This window comes from Magnolia sinica, chromosome 15 (genome assembly GCF_029962835.1).
Source record: "Magnolia sinica isolate HGM2019 chromosome 15, MsV1, whole genome shotgun sequence".
In the NCBI taxonomy this organism is placed as follows: Eukaryota; Viridiplantae; Streptophyta; class Magnoliopsida; order Magnoliales; family Magnoliaceae; genus Magnolia; species Magnolia sinica.
This window is the reverse complement of record NC_080587.1, coordinates 31,059,194-31,079,564: the sequence shown is the minus strand read 5'-3', so window position 1 is coordinate 31,079,564 and position 20,371 is coordinate 31,059,194. Positions and strand designations below refer to the sequence as shown.

The window sequence follows — 20,371 nt, the reverse complement described above, 5'->3', positions numbered from 1 at the left end:
AGAAGATACTTGAGTGCCATATGATCTGTGTAGATAATGATCTTGGATCCGATCAGGTAGGACCTAAATTTGTCCAAGGTGAACACTACGGCTAAGAGTTCCTTTTCCGTAGTCGAGTAGTTTACTTGGGCAGGATTTAGAGTCCTACTCGCATAATGAATGACGTAAGGCCTCTTATCTTTTCTCTGACCTAGAACCGCCCCAAGAGCATAATCAGACGCGTCGCACATAAGTTTAAAAGGAATGCCTCAGTCGGGTGGTTGTATGATGGGTGCACTAGTCAGCATACCCTTAAGCTTAGTGAAAGCTTCCTGACATGGCTCAGTCTACTTGTATGGTGCATCCTTTTGATGTAGATTACATAAAGGATGAGAGATGAGACTAAAGTCCTTTATGAATCTTCTTTAAAACCCAGCGTGTCCTAAGAAGGATCGCACGTCCCGTATGTTCTTGGGTGGAGGTAGGTTAGAGATAAGATCAATTTTTGCCTTATCTACCTCGATTCCGTTGGATGAGATAACATGTCCAAGAACAATTCCCTTATGAACCATGAAATGACACTTCTCCCAATTAAGTACCAAGTTCTTTTCTTCACATCTTTTCAGCACACATTTAAGACTCTCTAAGCACTCGCTGAAAGATGAACCGAAAATAAAGAAATCGTCCATGAAGACCTCTAGATATTTCCCCACCATGTCAGAAAAGATACTCATCATACATCGCTGAAAGGTGGTAGGGGCATTACATAGTCCGAATGACATCCTTCTGTAGGTAAAGGTGCTGTAGGGACATGTAAATGTGGTCTTCTCCTGGTCCTCAGGGGTGATTTCAATCTGATTGTAACCCGAATACCCGTCAAGGAAATAGTAATAGGAATGACCAGCTAGCCTTTCCAGGATTTGATCAATGAAGGGCAAAGGAAAGTGGTCCTTCCTCGTGACGGTATTCAGCTTCCTGTAGTTAATGCACATTCTCCAACCAGTAGTAACTCTTGTTGGCACGAGTTCATTATTGGCATTGGCTACGATGGTGATCCCAGACTTCTTAAGAACCACCTGAGTTGAACTCACCCATTGACTATCGGATATGGGGTATATGATACCCACATCTAATAATTTAAGAACCTTAGCCTTGACCACTTCCCTCATGTTTGGATTTAGTTTACGTTGTGATTGCCGAGCGGTCTTTGCATTATCCTCAAGATATATGCGGTGAGTACAAATCGAGGGGTCAATTTCCTTGAGGTCCGCTATCGTCCATCCAAGGGCTCCCTTATGCTCAATGAGAGTAGATATAAGCATACTCTCCTGTTCTTTCTCCAGGTGGGCAGAGATCACCACCGGGTATGTCTCACCTTGACCTAAATAGACATATTTCAAATCAGAGGGCAAAGGTTTTAGGTCAAGCTTCGACGGCTTGAGGTTAGACGGTAGAGGCACTATATCAGTTTGGGGCAACTCTTCAAATTGTGGCCTCCACCGGTTAACTTCAAGTACCGGTCAGTATCCAGTAAGGCACACATCTCCCTAATCATGTCATCATCAAAATCATGGGAGTAGGCCAGGCACGTCTCTAGAAGGTCAGAGGATAAGGTCAGAGGTGTCGTATCTTCCACTAAAGAGTCAATTATGTTAATGTCATGGAAGTCGTCATCATCCTCTAAGTTTCTACCATTATTGAAAAAGATGTTTGACTCCGATGTCATATTCCCAAAGGACATAGTCATGACACCATTCCTGCAATTGATAATTGCATTTGAAGTGGCAAGGAATGGGCGACCAAGAATGACGAAAATCTGAGTGCTCATGTTATTGATGGGTTTGGTGTCCAGGATGATAAAATCTACAGGGTAGTAAAATCTATCAACTTGGACCAACACATCCTCAATTATCCCTCTTGGTACACAAATAAAGCGATCAGCAAGTTATAGTGTGGTCAGGGTGGGTTTTAATTCACCCAAACCTAACTGTTTGTATACCGAGTAGGGAATCAGATTGACGCTCGCTCCTAAGTCAAGAAGTGCGTGATCAATTCGATGGTCCCCGATTACACATGATATGGTTGGGCTACCGGGATCTTTGAATTTTTGTAGCACGTCTTGCTTTAGGATGGCACTCACTTTCTCGGTCAAGAAGATCTTCTTTTGAGTACTCTACCATCGTTTGGTCGTGCATAAGTCTTTCAGGAATTTGGCATATGAAGGTATCTGTTTTACGACATTAAGTAGAGGAATGTTGACTTTCACTTGTTTCAACACCTTTAGGATATTCTGAGAGTTAGAGAGAGGTTTTGGTGCGACCAACCATTGGGGAAATGGAGTAACTGGCTTTTCTATAAGTTCCAGTTCTAATTTTTGCGGGGCCTCACTATATCTATCATTGTTGTCCTCTTCTGGTTCTTGAGGCTTTCGAGCTTAACCGAAAGGGTTTTATCAATGATCTTCCCACTCTTAAGAGTGGTGATGGATTTAGCGTGCTCCATTTGATTTGAAGAGCTGGGATTACTTATCTCGTATTGCGGTTTAGGATTAGGGAGCGGTTGTGCAGGAAGCATCCCCTTTTCTATAACCATCATACGTGAATCCATCTTTTGCATAAAATCTCACATTGTCTGGGTTAGCTCTTGTATGAAATTTTGAACCGGTTCTTCTTGAGGTTTCTCTTGATTTGGATTTTGATTGAAGAAACTTTGAGGGGTAGGAGTTTGTCCATTTTTACAACTAAAGTTTGGATGATTTTTCCAACCAGGATTGTACGTATTAGAGGTCAGTCCATTGAAAGGTCTTTGATAATTATTTACGGCATTGGATTGTTCATTCAACACTTCTCGAAAGGCGGGTATCGTAGGACAATTTTCAGTTGTATGAATGTTGCAATCACAGATGCCGCAAACACTTTCATTAACCTTATCCTTCTTCTCTTTCATGGCCTCAACTTTTCTTATGAGTGTAATCACTTTATACTTGAGATCATCCTCTTCTTTCAAGAGATACAAGCCACCTTTCTCCTTAGATTGAGTCGGCCTAGACGTGGTGTTCGATTTTGGGTAATAGTCCATGATTATGTTTTTTCAGCAAGACTATCAAGGTAATCCCATACCTCGTCACCATTTTTATTAATGAATTCTCCATTACACATTGTCTCGACCATTTGGCGCATGGAAGATGTCAGTCCATCATAAAAAAAATTTGTAATGCGCCACGTTTCAAAGCTGTGTTGTAGGCATAAACTGACCAAATCCTTGAACCTTTCCCAACATTGGTAAAATGTTTCATCCTCCTTTTGGGTGAAGTTCATGATTGCTTTTCTAAGGGTAATCATTTTATGATGTGGAAAAAATTTCTTTATAAATTCTCTCTGCATATCATTCCATGTGCCAATGGATCTAGAACGTAGTGAATGTAACCACGTCTTAGCCTTCTCCTTCAAGAAAAAAGGAAAGAGTTTCAGCCTAACTGTGTCCTCAGACACATTTTGAAAATATAAAGTGGCTATGATCTCATCAAACTCTTTCAAATGTAGATATGGTTCTTCAAATTCAAGCCCATGGAACTTAGGAAGGAGTTGGATAACCCTTGACTTGATGTCCATATGTCCTGTATTTTTGGAAAAAATCATGCATGAGGGCGTACTTAGCCCCGCTAGTTGTAAATAATCTCGTAAAGTACGAGGCGGGGGTGCTTGATGCACCTCATTCTCATCCTGAATATCCTCCACCCTAGGTTGAGGTAGAAGAGGTTGGTTCTCAGCCATCACTTCAATTAACTCAGGAGATTTCGAGTGGTGTTTAGTCCTACGATGGATAGTTAACCCCTCAACCAATCCTCCTTCAATCAAGAGACGTCGAGTGTTGTCACGGGCCCACTTGGGCATGAAACACTCACAGCCCTCAATCAAATTCGAAACCTAATCCTAAGAAAGGAAAAGAAAATCTAGAAAGAAAGAGAGTGTTGGAAAGAAGTTACTAAATTGGAGTCCCCAAGTTAAAAACCTGCAAAAGAAAACAAAACAAGTCAGTTTTTAAAGAGAAGGTCTAGAATTAGAAAATCCTTAAAAAGAAAGATAGAAGTAAACTAGTTTCTAAAAGAAGAAATTCCTAAAGGAAAGTGAAAATTTCTAAAATAAATTAGGAAAGTCCTAAACTAGAAAGTAAGTTACTAAAAGAGATTTGAAAAATTGAAAGTAGAGAAAGAACTTACTGAATTAGAAATTTCTATCTTAAAAGCCTACAAAATAGGAAAGTTAGTTTCTAATAAAAATCTACAAGTAGAAAATTTCTAAAAATAAAATTAGGAAACAAAGTTAGATTCTAAAAGAGTTAGAATTAGAAAGTTACTAAAAATAAAAAATAGAAAGTAAGTTTCTAAAAAGGAAAGTTCCCTAAACCTAGAAGCTAAGTTAGTTTCTAAAAAGAAGACCCAGAATTAAAAAGTTTCTAAAAATAAACTAATTCTTAAAAAAGAAAGTTTCTAAAAATAAAATAAAGGAAAGATGAGTTAGTTTCTAATATTAGAAAGAATTTCTAAAAGGAAAATAACTAACCTAGTTTCTAAAAATAAAAGAGGAAAGTTTCTAAAAATAAACTATTTCCTAAAAATAGAAAAATACTAGAATTAGAAAATTTCTAAAACTCAAACCCTAATTCTAAAATTAGAAAAAGTAGAGAAATTAGAAAGGGATTACCAATTTAGAAGTTTATGTCAGGATCCTATAAAACAGGAAAACAGGTTAGTTTATAGAAATTAGAAAAATCTAAACCTAATCTTAAACTAATCCTAAAACTAGTTAATTTAAAATAAAAAAAAAACGTAACTGTCAATCCCCGGCAACGGCGCCAAAAACTTGTTCACTCCTCAAGTATAGGATTGTGATGTAGTAATAAACTCGGTGAGACCGAGGTCGAATCCCAAGGGACTGAAACCTGTACGTTATCTGAAACTAAGTAGAACTAGAATTAGACTAAGATGAAATCTAAATCAGGTGGATTTAAAGAATAATGGTGAAATAGTAAACTAAAACTTGAAGAATTCAGATGTAGGAAACTAGGGATTCAGAGGAAGGAAACTAGGGATTCAGAGGATTCACTTGTAGAGATTAGGGAGATCTACAGCTGATTCATGAACTCAACTGGACTTTGAGTCCCATCTTCATCCAGTTGGAAGATAACCTGAAAATCAATTCTGAACTTCATCTAATCTAGTTTTCAAGAGATCAGACAGGTGTAAATTAGAATGGATTCCATCACAAAACCATGCCCATGAGACAAAGCAAACAATAAAATTAAACCAATTTACAGTCAATCTGAGTGATGTATGAACAGTAGGAAGGGTGCCGTCATCTAACCATGCCCAGGAGACGATGGTGAACAACAGGACTTCCTAACTGCGTAATCACAACAATAGAACAGGAATACTTAAAGCCATCATAGATCTATTGTAATTTCAGTCACAACAAACCATTAAAAATAGGAAATATTCCTATTATTCAAATCTAGAATCAACAAAGTTCATGGCATGAATCAAAGTCGTAGAATCAGTCTCATCACGCTACAAGTTTCACCTCTTAGCCCTAGCTAAGAGGTTTAACCCAACATAAGTGGGATAAATCTCTAAAAAATCATAAAAACAAACAAATAAGAAATAAAAACTCTTAATCAATTCTCTCTCTCTCTCTCTCTCTCTCTCTCTCTCTCTCTCTCTCTCTCTCCCACGTAAGAAGCCCCCCTTGGAATTGAATCCCCTTCTTCTCTCTTTCCTCTTTCTTTTATAGGTTGCTACCATCATTGGAGAGCTCTCACGCACAAGAGGAAAGACCTGGAGTTAGTGAAAATTGGATGAAAGCTGTTTACGCAACAGAGTTCACATGTGTAGCGAAAGCGCAAAACGTCTTGCGTTTGGAGCATATTTACGACGCGATATCAACCTATTTGTCAATTCTGAAATCTTGGCTAGGGTATTGGCCTCCCTATGGACACATTGGACGGTCTGGGTCACTCAAACGATTAACGATCGTGACCCACTACTCCCCGCACATCCCGGACTCGTCAGGACGGGAAAAATAGGGCCTGCGCAAGATGGGTTCGCTGTTGAAGTCGGTGGGGCCCACTTCGATTTTGTTTTGAGAAATCCATTCCGTCCACCGGATTCCTCTCGAAATTTTGGTAAGAAATGACTGCTTTTGGATTGCTTTTGATGCGGTCCACTGAATTCAATCACTCTGCCATAGGTTTGGACAAAGCAGAACGGGCTTTTTGTGACCGCTGTGAGATGCACGTGCGCTTGCATTGATGTACGAGGTAAACATGAGTTCGACTGTCTCGAGCTCCTCTATAAGATGGACGGCTTGGATCGGACAGATGGTCCATGATGGTGGCCCACCAGCTTCCGAAAAATGCCCCTGCACAACTGTCTACGGAAGAGCAAAATGGCAGTTGTTGTTTTTAAGTCAGTCACGGGACCAACCTGTTTTAGAAAGATATATAGTTGTCGTGCACATCTGATGGACTTGTGCACCATGCACACCTTAACTCAGTTGGAGTCCACGGTGATATTCTGAGAGATCCACTCCATCCATATGTTTTATCACCCCATTTAATGGGTTAAACCCAAGTTTGAAGCATATCCAAAAATCCAATGGATCCAAAATCAATGGTTTATGAGCTGATCTGTCCATTGGGCCACTTCCAAAGGGGTCCGTTGGGCCACTTCCAAAGGGATCCACTAGCTGAAATTCGACGTGTACGATTAATTTAGAGTCCTCCGGCCCTGTATAAAGTTTTGAGCTGATCAGATGGTGGGAACCCTGTAATCTTGCATTCTAGACGTCTTTTAGGCATGTTTAAGGTGAATGGTTGGAAATTCTCTAATCTCCAGCGTGTAAATCCGTCGATCTTGGTCCCTTGGAGTCCTTCCCTTACCTTGGTGACATTAGAGTGTTAAATTCACACTCTTAACATCCTTTTCAATCATATGCTCGTAAATTCACCCTGCAGCACAAACATGATTTAAATAAGCCTTTAAACATTTTCATGGTCGTAAATCCATGTAATAACTAGGGTCTAATATGCAATATTTAACCCTCAACATCGAATTTAGAATATTTCAGCTCATTGCAATGGTAACGTGTCAAGCTTCCAAATTGGACTAGAATTTCCTAATTCAGAGACTGTTCGATATCCCCAAAGCATGTTAGAACTCTTCGATCGTTATTTATCAATATGGATTTTTAATGTTTCCAAATCACACAATCAAATGGAGATGACAATAACTCCATCATTTCATGTCGGATTGGGTCAATTTTTCATCATCTAAAAGGTACTTTAGTGCTCTGGCATTCCTGACCGGAATTGTCGCATTCTGAGACCATTTGGGCATCTGTAAGTGGGATCACATTCGTTGGTCCTGAATTTTTCCTTCATCTACTAGTCCAATAGTAACCCTCATAACTCTTTCTTCATAGGTCGAATTTGGACTATTTCAGCTCATTGTAATGGTAACTTGTCAAGCTTCCAAGTTGCACCTGAATTGCCTAATGCAGAGACCGTTCAAAATCCCAAAAGCACGTTGGTACTCTTCGATCGTCAATTTTAAATATGGATTGTTAATCTTTCCAAATCATGCGATCAAATGGAGATGCCAATAACTCCATCAATTGATGTCGGATTGGGTGGATTTTTGATCATTTGAAAGGTACTTTAATGGTCTTTCATTTCTGACTAGAATCGTTGTATTCCGAGACCATTTGGGCATTCGTAAGTGGTATTACAGTTGTCGGTCTTGAATTTTCCTTCATCTCCTTGTCCAACAGTAACCCTCATAACCTTTTCTTCAGATGTCGAATATAGAATATTTTAGCTCTTTGCAATAGTAACTTGTCAAGCTTCCAAATTGGACTAGAATTTCCTAATTTAGAGACTGTTCGATATCCCAAAAGAATGTTGGAACTCTACGATCGTTATTTTTCAATACGGATTGTTAATCTTTCCAAATTGCACAATCCAACAGAGATGTCATTAACTCCATCATTTCATGTCGGATTGGGTTATGTTCTGGTCATCTTTAAGGTACTTTAGTGCTATTGCATTCCTAACTGGAATCATCATATTCTAAGACCATTTGGGCATCCTTAACTGGGATCGCAGTCGTCAGCCCTAAATTTTTTATTCATTTCCTTGTCCAATATTAACCCTCATAACTCTTTCTTCAGAGGTCGAATTTAGACTATTTCAGCTCATTGCAATGGTAACTTGTCAAGCTTCCAAGTTGCACCAAAATTGCCTAATTGAGAGACCGTTCAAAATCCAAAAAGAACGTTGGTACTCTTCAATCGTCAATTTCAAATATGGATTGTTAATCTTTCTAAATCATGTGATCAAATGGAGATACCAATAACTCCATCAATTGATGTCGGATTGGGTGAATTTTTTGTCATTTGAAAGGAACTTTAATGGTCTTTCATTTCTGACTGGAATCGTTGTATTCTGAGATCGTTTGGGCATCCGTAAGTGGTATTACAGTCGTCAGTCCTGAATTTTTCCATCATCTCCTTGTCCAATAGTAACCCTCATAACCCTCTCTTCAGAGGTCGAATTTAGAATATTTCAGCTCATTGCAATGGTAACTTGTTAAGCTTCCAAATTGGATGAGAATTTCCTAAGTCAGAGACTGTTCGTAATCCCAAAAGCATGTTGGAACTCTTGCATCGTTATTTTTCATTATGGATTGTTAATCTTTCCAAATCGCATAATCCAACGGAGATGCCAATAACTCCATCATTTCATGTCGAATTGGGTCAATTTTTGGTCATCTGAAAGCTACGTTAGTGCTCTTGCATTCCTGACTAGAATCGTCGTATTCTGAGACCATTTGGGCATCCATATGTGGGATCACAGTCGTCGGTCCTGAATTTTTACTTCATCTCCTTGTCCAATAGTAACCCTCATAACTCATTTTTCAGAGGTCAAATTTAGAGTATTTCAGTTCATTACAATGGTAACTTCTCAAGCTTCCAAGTTGCACTAAAATTGCCTACTTTAGAGACCGTTTAAAATCCCAAAAGCACGTTGGTACTCTTCGATCGTCAATTTTAAATATGGATTGTTAATCTTTCCAAATCGTGCGATTAAATAGAGATGCCAATAACTCCATTAATTGATGTCGGATTGGTTAGATTTTTGGTCATTTGAAAGGTACTTTAATGGTCTTTCATTTCTGACTGGAATCATTGTATTCTAAGACCATTTGGGCATCAGTAAGTGGTATTATGGTCATCGGTCCTGAATTTTTCCTTCATCTCCTTGTTCAATAGTAACCCTCATAACCCTCTCTTTAGAGGTCAAATTTAGAATATTTCAACTCATTGCAATGGTAACTTGTCAAGCTTTCAAATTGGACTAGAATTACCTAATTCAGAGACTGTTCGATATCACAAAAGCATGTTGGAACTCTTCGATCGTTATTTTTCAATATGGATTGTTAATCTTTCCAAATCGCACAACCCAATGGAGATGCCAATAACTCCATCATTTCATGTCGGATTGGGTCAATTTTTGGTCATCTGAAAGGTATTTTAGTGCTCTTGCATTCCTAACTGGAATCGTCGTATTCTGTGACCATTTGGGCATCCGTAAGTGGGATCGCAGTTGTCGGTCCTGAATTTTTCCTTCATCTCCTTTTCCAATAGTAACCCTCATAACTCTTTCTTCAGAGGTCAAATTTAGACTATTTCTGTTCATTGTAATGGTAACTTGTCATGCTTCCAAGTTGCACCAGAATTGCCTAATTCAGAGACCGTTCAAAATCCCAAAAGCACGTTGGTACTCTTCGATCGTCAATTTTAAATATGGATTGTTAATCTTTCCAATTCATGCGATCAAATGGAGATGCCAATAACTCCATCAATTGATATCAAATTGGATGGATTTTTAGTCATTTGAAAGGTACTTTATTGGTCTTTCATTTCTGACTAGAATCGTTGTATTCCGAGACCATTTGGGCTTCTGTAAGTGTTATTACAGTCGTCGGTGATAAATTTTTCCTTCATCTCCTTGTCCAATAGTTACCCTCATAACCCTCTCTTTAGAGGTCAAATTTAGAATATTTCAGCTCATTGCAATGGTAACTTGTCAAGCTTCCAAATTGGACTAGACTTTCCTAATTCAGAGACTGTTCGATATCCCAAAAGCTTGTTGGAACTCTTCGATCGTTATCTTTCAATATGAATTGTTAATCTTTTGAAATCGTACAGTCCAATGGAGATGCCAATAACTCCATCATTTCATGTCGGATTGGGTTAAGTTCTGGTCATCTGAAAGGTACTTTAGTGCCCATGCATTCCTGACTGGAATCGTCGTATTCTGAGACCATTTGGGCTTTCGTAAGTGGGATCATAGTCATCGGTCCTGAATTTTTCCTTCATCTACTTGTCCAATAGTAACCCTCATAACTCTTTCTTCAGATGTCGAATTTAGACTATTTCAGCTCTTTGTAATCGTAACTTGTCAAGTTTCTAAGTTACACCAGAATTGCCTAATTTAGAGACTATTCAAAATCCAAAAAGCACGTTGGTACTCTTCAATCGTCAATTTTAAATATGGATTGTTAATCATTCCAAATCTTGCGATCAAATGGAGATGCCAATAACTCCATCAATTGATGTCGGATTGGGCAGATTTTTTGTCATTTGAAAGGTACTTGAATGGTCTTTCATTTCTGACTGGAAACGTTGTATTCTGAGACTATTTGGGCATCCGTAAGTGGTATTACAGCCGTCGGTCCTAAATTTTTCCTTCATCTCCTTGTCCAATAGTAACCCTCATAACCCTTTGTTCAGAGGTCGAATTTAGAATATTTCAGCTCATTGCATTGGTAACTTGTCAAGCTTCCAAATTGGACTAGAATTTCCTAATTCAGAGACTATTCGATATCCCAAAAGCATGTTGGAACTCTTCGATCGTTATTTTTTAATATGGATTGTTAATCTTTCCAAATCGCACAATCTAATGGAGATTTCAATAACTCCATCATTTCATGTCGGATTGGGTCAATTTTTGGTCATTTGAAAGCTACTTTAGTGCTCTTACATTACTGACTAGAATTGTCGTATTCTGAGACCATTTGGGCATCCGTAAGTGGGATCGCAGTCGTCGGTCTTGAATTTTTTGTTCATTTCCTTGTCCAATATTAACCTTGATAACACTTTCTTCAGAGGTCGAATTTAGACTATTTCAGCTCATTGCAATGTTAACTTGTCAAGCTTCCAAGTTGCACCAGAATTGCGTAATTCAGAGACCGTTCAAAATCCAAAAAGCACGTTGGTACACTTCAATCGTCAATTTTAAATATGGATAATTAATCTTTCCAAATCGTGCGATCAAATGGAGATGCCAATAACTCCATCAATTGATGTCGGATTGGGTGGATTTTTGGTCATTTGAAAGGTACTTTAATTGTCTTTCATTTCTGATTGGAATCATTGTATTCCGAGAACATTTGGGCATCCGTAAGTGGTATTATAGTCATCGGTCCTGAATTTTTCCTTCATCTCCTTGTCCAATAGTAACCCTCATAGCCCTCTCTTCAGAGGTCGAATTTAGAATGTTTCAGCTCATTGCAATGGTAACTTGTCAAGCTTCCAAATTGGACTAAAATTTTCTAATTCAGAGATAGTTCGATATCCCAAAAGCATGTTGGAACTCTTCGATCGTTATTTTTCAATATGGATTGTTAATCTTTTCAAATCGTACAATCCAACAGAGATGCCAATTACTCCATCATTTCATGTCGGATTGGGTCAATTTTTGGTCATCTGAAAGGTACTTTAGTGCTCTTGCATTCCTGACTGGAATTGTCGTATTTTGAGACCATTTGGACATCCGTAAGTGGGATCATAGTTGTCAGTCCTGAATTTTTCATTCATGTCCTCGTCCAATAGTAACCCTCATAACTCTTTCTTCAGAGGTCGAATTTAGACTATTTCAGCTCATTGCAACGGTAACTTGTCAAGCTTCCAAGTTACACCAGAATTGCCTACTTCATACACTGTTCAAAATCCCAAAAGCACGTTGGTACTCTTCGATCGTCAATTTTAAATATGGATTGTTAATCTTTCCAAATCGTCCGATCAAATGGAGATGCCAACAACTCCATTAATTAATGTTGGATTGAGTAGATTTTTGGTTATTTGAAAGGTACTTTAATGGTCTTTCATTTCTGACTGGAATCGTTGTATTTCGAGACCATTTGGGCATTCGTAAGTGGTATTACAGTCGTCAGTCCTCAATTTTTCCTTTATCTCCTTCTCCAATAGTAACCCTCATAACCCTCTCTTCAGAGGTCGAATTTAGAATATTTCAGCTCATTGCAATGGTAACTTGTCAAGCTTCCAAATTGGGATAGAATTTCCTAATTCAGAGACTGTTCGATATCCCAAAAGCATGTTGGAACTCTTCGATCGTTATTTTTCAATATGGATTGTTAATCTTTCGAAATCGTACAATCCAATGGAGATGCCAATAACTCCATCATTTCATGTCGGATTGGGTTAAGTTCTGGTCATCTGAAAGGTACTTTAGTGCCCTTGCATTCCTGACTGGAATCGTCGTATTCTAAGACCATTTGGGGATCCGTAAGTGGGATCACAGTCGTCGGTCCTGAATTTTTCCTTCATCTCCTTGTCCAATAGTAACCCTCATAACTCTTTCTTTAAAGGTCGAATTTAGACTATTTCAGCTCATTGCAATGGTAACTTGTCATGCTTCCAAGTTGCACCAGAATTGCCTAATTAGAGACCGTTCAAAATCCAAAAAGCACGTCGGTACTCTTCAATCGTCAATTTTAAATATGGATTGTTAATCTTTCCAAATAGTGCGATCAAATGGAGATGCCAATAACTCCCTCAATTGATGTCAGATTGGGTGGATTTTTGGTTCTTTGAAAGGTACTTTAATGGTCTTTCATTTCTGACTGGAATCATTGTATTCCGAGACATTTGGGCATCCGTAAGTGGTATTATAGTCGTCGGTCCTAAATTTTTCCTTCATCTCCTTGTCCAATAGTAACCCTCATAACCCTCTCTTCAGAGGTTGAATTTAAAATATTTCAGCTCATTGCAATGGTAACTTCTCAAGCTTCGAAATTGGAGCAGAATTTCCTAATTCAGAGACCGTTCGATATCCTAAAAGCATGTTGGAACTCTTCGATCGTCATTTTTCAATTTGGATTGTTAATCTTTTTAAATCACGTGATCCAAGGGAGACGTCAATAACTCCAACATTTGATGTTGGATTGGGTCAATTTTTGGTCATCTAAAAGGTACTTTAGTGATCTTGCATTTCTAATTAGAATCGTCGTATTCTGAGACCATTTGGGCATCCGTAAGTGGGATCGCAGTTGTCGGTCCTGAATTTTTCCTTCATCTCCTTGTCGAATAGTAACCCTCATAACTCTTTCTTCAGAAGTCGAATTTAGACTATTTCAACTCATTGCAATGGTAACTTGTTAAGCTTCCAAGTCACACCAGAATTGCCTAATTCAAAGACCGTTTAAAATCCCAAAAGCACGTTGATACACTTCGATCGTCATTTTTCAATATGGATTGTTAATATTTCCAAATCGTGCGATCCAATGGAGATGCCAATAACTCCATCCTTTGATGTCGCATTGGGTAGATTTTTGGTCATTTGAAAGGTACTTTAATGGTCTTTCATTTCTTACAGTAATCATTGTATTTTGAGACCATTTGGGCATCCGTAAGTGGTATTACAGTTGTCGGTCCTGAATTTTTCCTTCATACTCCTGTCCAATAGTAACCCTCATAACCCTCTCTTCAGAGGTCAAATTTACAATATTTCAACTCATTGCAATGGTAACTTGTCAAGCTTCCAAATTGGATTAGAATTTCCTAATTCGGAGACTGTTCGATATCCCAAAAGCATGTTGGAACTCTTCGATCGTTATTTTTCAATATGGGTTATTAATCTTTCCAAATCGCACTATCCAACGGAGATGCCAATAACTCCAACATTTCATGTCGGATTGGGTTAATTTTTGGTCATCTGAAAGGTTGTTTAGTGCTCTTGCATTCTTGACTGGAATCGTCATATTCTGAGACCATTTAGGCATCCGTAAGTAGGATCACAGTTGTCAGTCCTGAATTTTTCCTTCATCTCCTTATCCAATAGTAACCCTCACAACTCTTTTTTCAGAGGTCGAATTTAGATTATTTTAGCTCATTGCTATGGTAACTTGTCAAGCTTCCAAGTTGCACCAGAATTGCCTATTACAGAGACCGTTCAAAATCCCAAAAGCATGTTGGTACTCTTCGATCGTCAATTTTAAATATGGATTGTTAATCTTTCCAAATCGTGCGATTAAATGGAGATGCCAATAACTCCATCAATTGATGTCGGATTGGTTGAATTTTTGGTCATTTGAAAGGTACTTTAATGGTCTTTCATTTCTGACTGGAATCGTTATATTCTAAGACCATTTGGGCATCAGTAAGTGGTATTACAGTCGTCGGTCCTGAATTTTTCCTTCATCTCCTTGTCCAATAGTTACCCTCATAACCCTCTCTTCAGAGGTCGAATTTAGAATATTTCAGCTCATTGCAATGGTAACATGTCAAGCTTCCAAATGGGACTAGAATTTCCTAATTTAGAGACTATTCGATATCCCAAAAGCATGTTGGAACTCTTCGATCGTTATTTTTCAATATGGATTGTTAATATTTCGAAATCGTATGATCCAACATAAACGCTCATAACTTCATCATTTGATGTCAGATTGGGTTAATTTTAGGATCATTGGAAAGATGATTTTAGCGTTCTTTCAATCCTGATAGGAATCGTCGCATTCTAAGACCATTCGGGCATCCCAAAGTAGGGTCAAAGTCGTTAGTCCTGAATTTTTACTTCATCTCCTTGTCCAATAGTAACCCTCATAACTCTCTCTTCAGTGGTCGAATTTAGACTATCTCACCTCCTTGCAATGGTAACTTGTCAAGCTTCCAAGTTGCACTAGAATTGCCTATTTCAGAGACCGTTCAAAATCCTAAAAGTACGTTGGTACTCTTCAATCATCATTTTTAAATATGGATTGTTAATCTTTCCAATTCATGGGATCAAATGGAGATGCCAATAACTCCATTAATTGATATCTAATTAGATGGATTTTTGGTCATTTGAAAGGTACTTTAATGGCCTTTCATTTCTGACTGGAATCATTGTATTCCGAGACCATTTGGGCATCCGTAAGTGGTATTACAGTCGTCGGTGCTGAATTTTTCCTTCATCTCCTTGTCCAATAGTTACCCTCATAACCCTCTCTTCAGAGGTCGAATTTATAATATTTCAGCTCATTGCAATGGTAACTTGTCAAGCTTCCAAATTGGACTAGAATTTCCTAATTCAGAGACTGTTCAATATCCCAAAAACATGTTGGAACTCTTCGATCGTTATTTTTCAATATGGATTGTTAATCTTTCGAAATCGAACAATCTAATGGAGATGCCAATAACTCCATCATTTCATGTCGGATTGGGTTAAGTTCTGTTCATCTGAAAGGTACTTTAGTGCCCTTGCATTCCTGACTGGAATCGTCGTATACTGAGACCATTTGGGCATCCGTAAGTGGGATTGTAGTCGTCGGTCCTGAATTTTTCCTTCATCTACTTGTCCAATAGTAACCCTCATAACTCTTTCTTCAGAGGTCGAATTTAGACTATTTCAGCTCATTGCAATGGTAACTTGTCAAGCTTCTAAGTAGCACCAGAATTGCCTAATTCAGAGACCATTCAAATTCGAAAAAGGACATTGGTAATCTTCAATCGTCAATTTTAAGTATGGATTGTTAATCTTTCCAAATCGTGCGATCAAATGGAGATGCCAATAACTTCATCAATTGATGTCAGATTGGGTAGATTTTTGGTCATTTGAAAGGTACTTTAATGGTCTTTCATTTCTGACTGTAATCGTAACATTTCCAGACCATTTGGGCATCCATAAGTGGTATTACAATCGTCGGTCCTGAATTTTTCCTTCATCTCCTTGTCCAATAGTAACCCTCATAACCCTCTCTTCAGAGGTCGAATTTAGAATATTTCAGTTCATTGCAATGGTAACTTGTCAAGCTTCCAAATTGGACTAGAATTTCCTAATTCAGAGACTGTTCTATATCCCAAAAGCATGTTGGAACTCTTCGATCGTTATTTTTCAATATGGATTATTAATCTTTCCAAATAGCACAATCCAATGGAGATGCTAATAACTCCCTTTTTTCATGTCAGATTGGGTCAATTTTAGGTCATCTGAAAGATACTTTAGTGCTCTTGCTTTCCTGACTAGAATTGTCATATACTGAGACCATTTAGGCATCAGTAAGTGGGATCACAATCGTCGGTCCTGAATTTTTCCTTCATCTCCTTGTCCACAAGTAACCCTCATGACTCTTTCTTCAGAGGTCGAATTTAGACTATTTCAGCTCATTGCAATGGCAACTTGTCAAGCTTCCAAGTAGCACCAGAATTGCCTAATTAGAGACCGTTCAAAATCCAAAAAGCACGTTGGTACCCTTCAATCGTCAATTTTAAATATGGATTGTTAATCTTTCCAAATAGTGCGATCAAATGGAGATGCCAATAACTCCATCAATTGAGGTCAGATTGGGTGGATTTTTGGTTCTTTGAAAGGTACTTTAATAGTCTTTCATTTCTGACTGGAATCATTATATTCCAAGACCATTTGGGCATCCGTAAGTGGTATTACAGTCGTCGGTCCTCAATTTTTCCTTCATCTCGTTGTCCAATAGTAACCCTCATAACCCTCTCTTCGGAGGTTAAATTTAGAATATTTCAGCTCGTTGCATTGGTAACTTGTCAAGCTTCCAAATAGGAATAGAATTTCCTAATTCAGAGACTGTTCGATATCCCAAAAGCATGTTGGAACTCTTCGATCGTTATTTTTCAATATGGATTGTTAATCTTCCCAAATCGCACAATCCAACGAGGATGCCAATAATTCCATTTCATGTCAGATTGGGTCAATTTTTGGTCATCTGAAAGGTACTTTATTGCTCTTGCATTCCTGACTGGAAACGTCGTATTCTGAGACCCTTTGGGCTTCCGTAAGTGGGATCGTAGTCGTCGGTCCTGAATTTTTCCTTCATCTCCTTGCCCAATAGTAACCCTCATAACTCATTCTTCAGAGGTTGAATTTAGTGTATTTCAGCTCATTGCAATGGTAACTTGTCAAGCTTCCAAGTTGCACCAGAATTGCCTAATTTAGAAACCGTTTAAAATCCCAAAAGCACGTTGGTACTCTTCGATCGTCAATTTTAAATATGGATTGTTAATCTTTCCAAATCGTGCGATCAAATGGAGATGCCAATAACTCCATCAATTGATGTCGGATTAGGTGGATTTTTGGTAATTTGAAAGGTACTTTAGTGCTCTTTCATTTCTGACTAGAATCATTGTATTCCGAGACCATTTGGGCATCCGTAAGTGGGATCGCAGTCATCGGTCCTGAATTTTTCATTCATCTCCTTGTCCAATAGTAACCCTCATAACTCTCTCTTCAGAGGTTGAATTTAGAATATTTCAGCTCATTGCAATGGTAACTTGTCAAGCTTCCAAATTGGACTAGAATTTCCTAATTCAAAGACTGTTCGATATCCCAAAAGCATGTTGGAGCTATTCGATCCTTATTTTTCAATATGGATTGTTAAGCTTTCGAAATCGCACAATCCAACGGAGATGCCAATAACTCCAACATTTCATGTCAGATTGGGCCAATTTTTGGTCACCTGAAAGGTATTTTAGTGCTCTTGCATTCCTTACTGGAATTGTCATTTTCTGAGACCATTTGGCCATCCATAAGTGGGATCAGAGTCGTCGGTCCTGAATTTTTCCTTCATCTCCTTGTCAAATAGTAACAATCATAACTCATATTTTAGAGGTCGAATTTAGTGTATTTCAGCTCATTGCAAAGTTAATTTGTCAAGCTTCCAAGTTGCACCAGAATTGCCTAATTCAGAGACCGTTCAAAATCCCAAAAGCACGTTGGTACTTTTCAATTGTCAATTTTAAATATGGATTGTTAATCTTTCCAAATCATGTGATCAAATGGAGATGCCAATAACTCCATCAATTGATGTCGGATTGGGTAGATTTTTGGTCATTTGAAAGGTACTTTAATGGTCTTTCATTTCTGACTGGAATCATTTTATTCTGAGACCATTTGAGCATCCGTAAGCGGGATCACTGTCGTCAATACTGAAATTTTTCCTTCATCTTTTTATCCAATAATAACCCTCATAACTCTCTCCTCAGAGGTCGAATTTAGAATATTTCAGCTCATTGAAATGGTAACTTGTCAAGCTTCCAAATTGCACCAGAATTACCTAATTCAGGGACCATTAGATATCCCAAAAGTAAGTTGGAACTCTTCGATTGTCATTTTTCAATATGGGTTGTTAACATTTCCAAATCACGTGATCCAACGGAGACGCCTATAACTCCATCATTTGATGTCGGATTGTGTCGATTTTTGGTCATCTGAAAGGTACTCTAGTGCTCTTTCATTTCTAATCTGGAATCATGGTATTCATAGACCATTTGGGTATCCGTAAGTGGAATCGCAGTCGTCGGTCCTGAAATTTTCCATCATCTCCTTGTCCAATATCAACCCTCATAACTCTCTCTTTAGAGGTCGAATTTAGTCTATTTCAGCTCATTGCAATGGTAACTTGTCAAGCTTCCAACTTGCACCAAAATTGCCTAATTCAGAGATCGTTCATTATCCCCAAAGCACATTGGAACTCTTCGATCGTCATTTTACAATATGGATTGTTAATCTTTCCAAATCGTGTGATCCGACAGAGAAGCCTATAACTCCATCAATTGATGTCGGATTGGGTGGATTTTTGGTCATTTGAAAGGTACTTTAATGGCCTTTCGTTTCTTACTGGAATTGTTGTATTCCGACACCATTTGGGCATCCGTAAGTGGTATTACAGTCGTCGGTCCTGAATTTTTACATCATCTCCTTGTCCAATAGTAACCTTCTTAACCCACTCTTCAGAGGTCGAATTTAGAATATTTCACCTCGTTGCAATGGTAACTTGTCAAGCTTCCAAATTGGACTAGAATTTCCTAATTCATAGACTGTTGTATATCCCAAAAGTATGTTGGAACTCTTCGATCGTTATTTTCCAATATGGATTATTTATCATTCCAAATCGCACAATCCAACGCAGATGCTAATAACTTCATCATTTCATGTTGGATTGGGTCAATTTTTGGTCATCTGAACGGTACTTTAGTGTTCTAGCATTCCTAACTAGAATCGTCATATTATGAGACCATTTAGGCATCCGTAAGTGGGATCGCAGTCGTCAGTCCTGAATTTTTCCTTCATCTCCTTGTCCAATAGTAACCCTCATAACTCTTTCTTCAGTGGTCGAATTTAGACTATTTTAGGTCATTGGAATGTTAACTTGTCAAGATTCCAAATGGGACTAGAATGGGCTAATTCAGAGACCGTTCAAAATCCTAAAAGCACGTTGGTACTCTTCGATCATCAATTTTAAATATGGATTGTTAATCTTTCCAATTCATGAGATCAAATGGAGATTCCAATAACTCCATCAATTGATATCTAATTGGATGGATTTTTGGTCATTTGAAAGGTACTTTAATGGCCTTTCATTTATGACTGGAATCGTTGTATTCCGAGACCATTTGGGCATCTGTTAGGGGTATTACAGTCGTCGGCGCTGAATTTTTCCTTCATCTCCTTGTCCAATAGTTACCCTCATAACCCTATCTTCAGAGGTCGAATTTAGAATATTTCAGGTCATTGCAATGGTAACTTGTCAAGCTTCCAAATTGGACTAGAATTTCCTAATTCAGAGACTGTTCGATAACCCAAAAGCATGTTGGAACTCTTCGATCGTTATTTTTCAATATGGATTGTTAATATGTTGAAATCGCACAATCCAACGGAGATGCCAATAACTCCATCATTTCATGTCGAATTGGGTCATTTTTTGGTCATCTGAAAGGTAGTTTAGTGCTCTTGCATTCCTTATTAGAATCGTCGTATTCTAAGACCATTTGGACATCCGTAAGTGGGATCATAGTGGGTGGTCCTGAATTTTTCCTTCATCTCCTTGTCCAATAGTAACCCTCATAACTCTTTCTTCAGCGGTCGAATTTTGACTATTTCAGCTCATTGCAATGGTAACTTGTCAAGCTTCCTAGTTGCATCAGAATTGCCAAATTCTGAGACCGTTTGAAATGCCAAAAGTACGTTGGTACTCTTCGATCGTCAATTTTAAATATGGATTGTTAATTTTTCCAATTCATGCGATCAA

At 38.3% G+C, this 20,371-nt stretch overlaps 1 non-coding gene across 1 annotated transcript; it reads left to right on the top strand.

Moving 5' to 3' along the window:
- The first annotated feature begins 3,207 nt into the window (after positions 1 to 3,207).
- Positions 3,208 to 3,314, top strand: LOC131228342 (small nucleolar RNA R71). The gene has a single exon (XR_009162848.1). It is a non-coding gene; the product is annotated as a small nucleolar RNA R71 (small nucleolar RNA).
- The last annotated feature ends 17,057 nt before the right edge of the window (positions 3,315 to 20,371 follow it).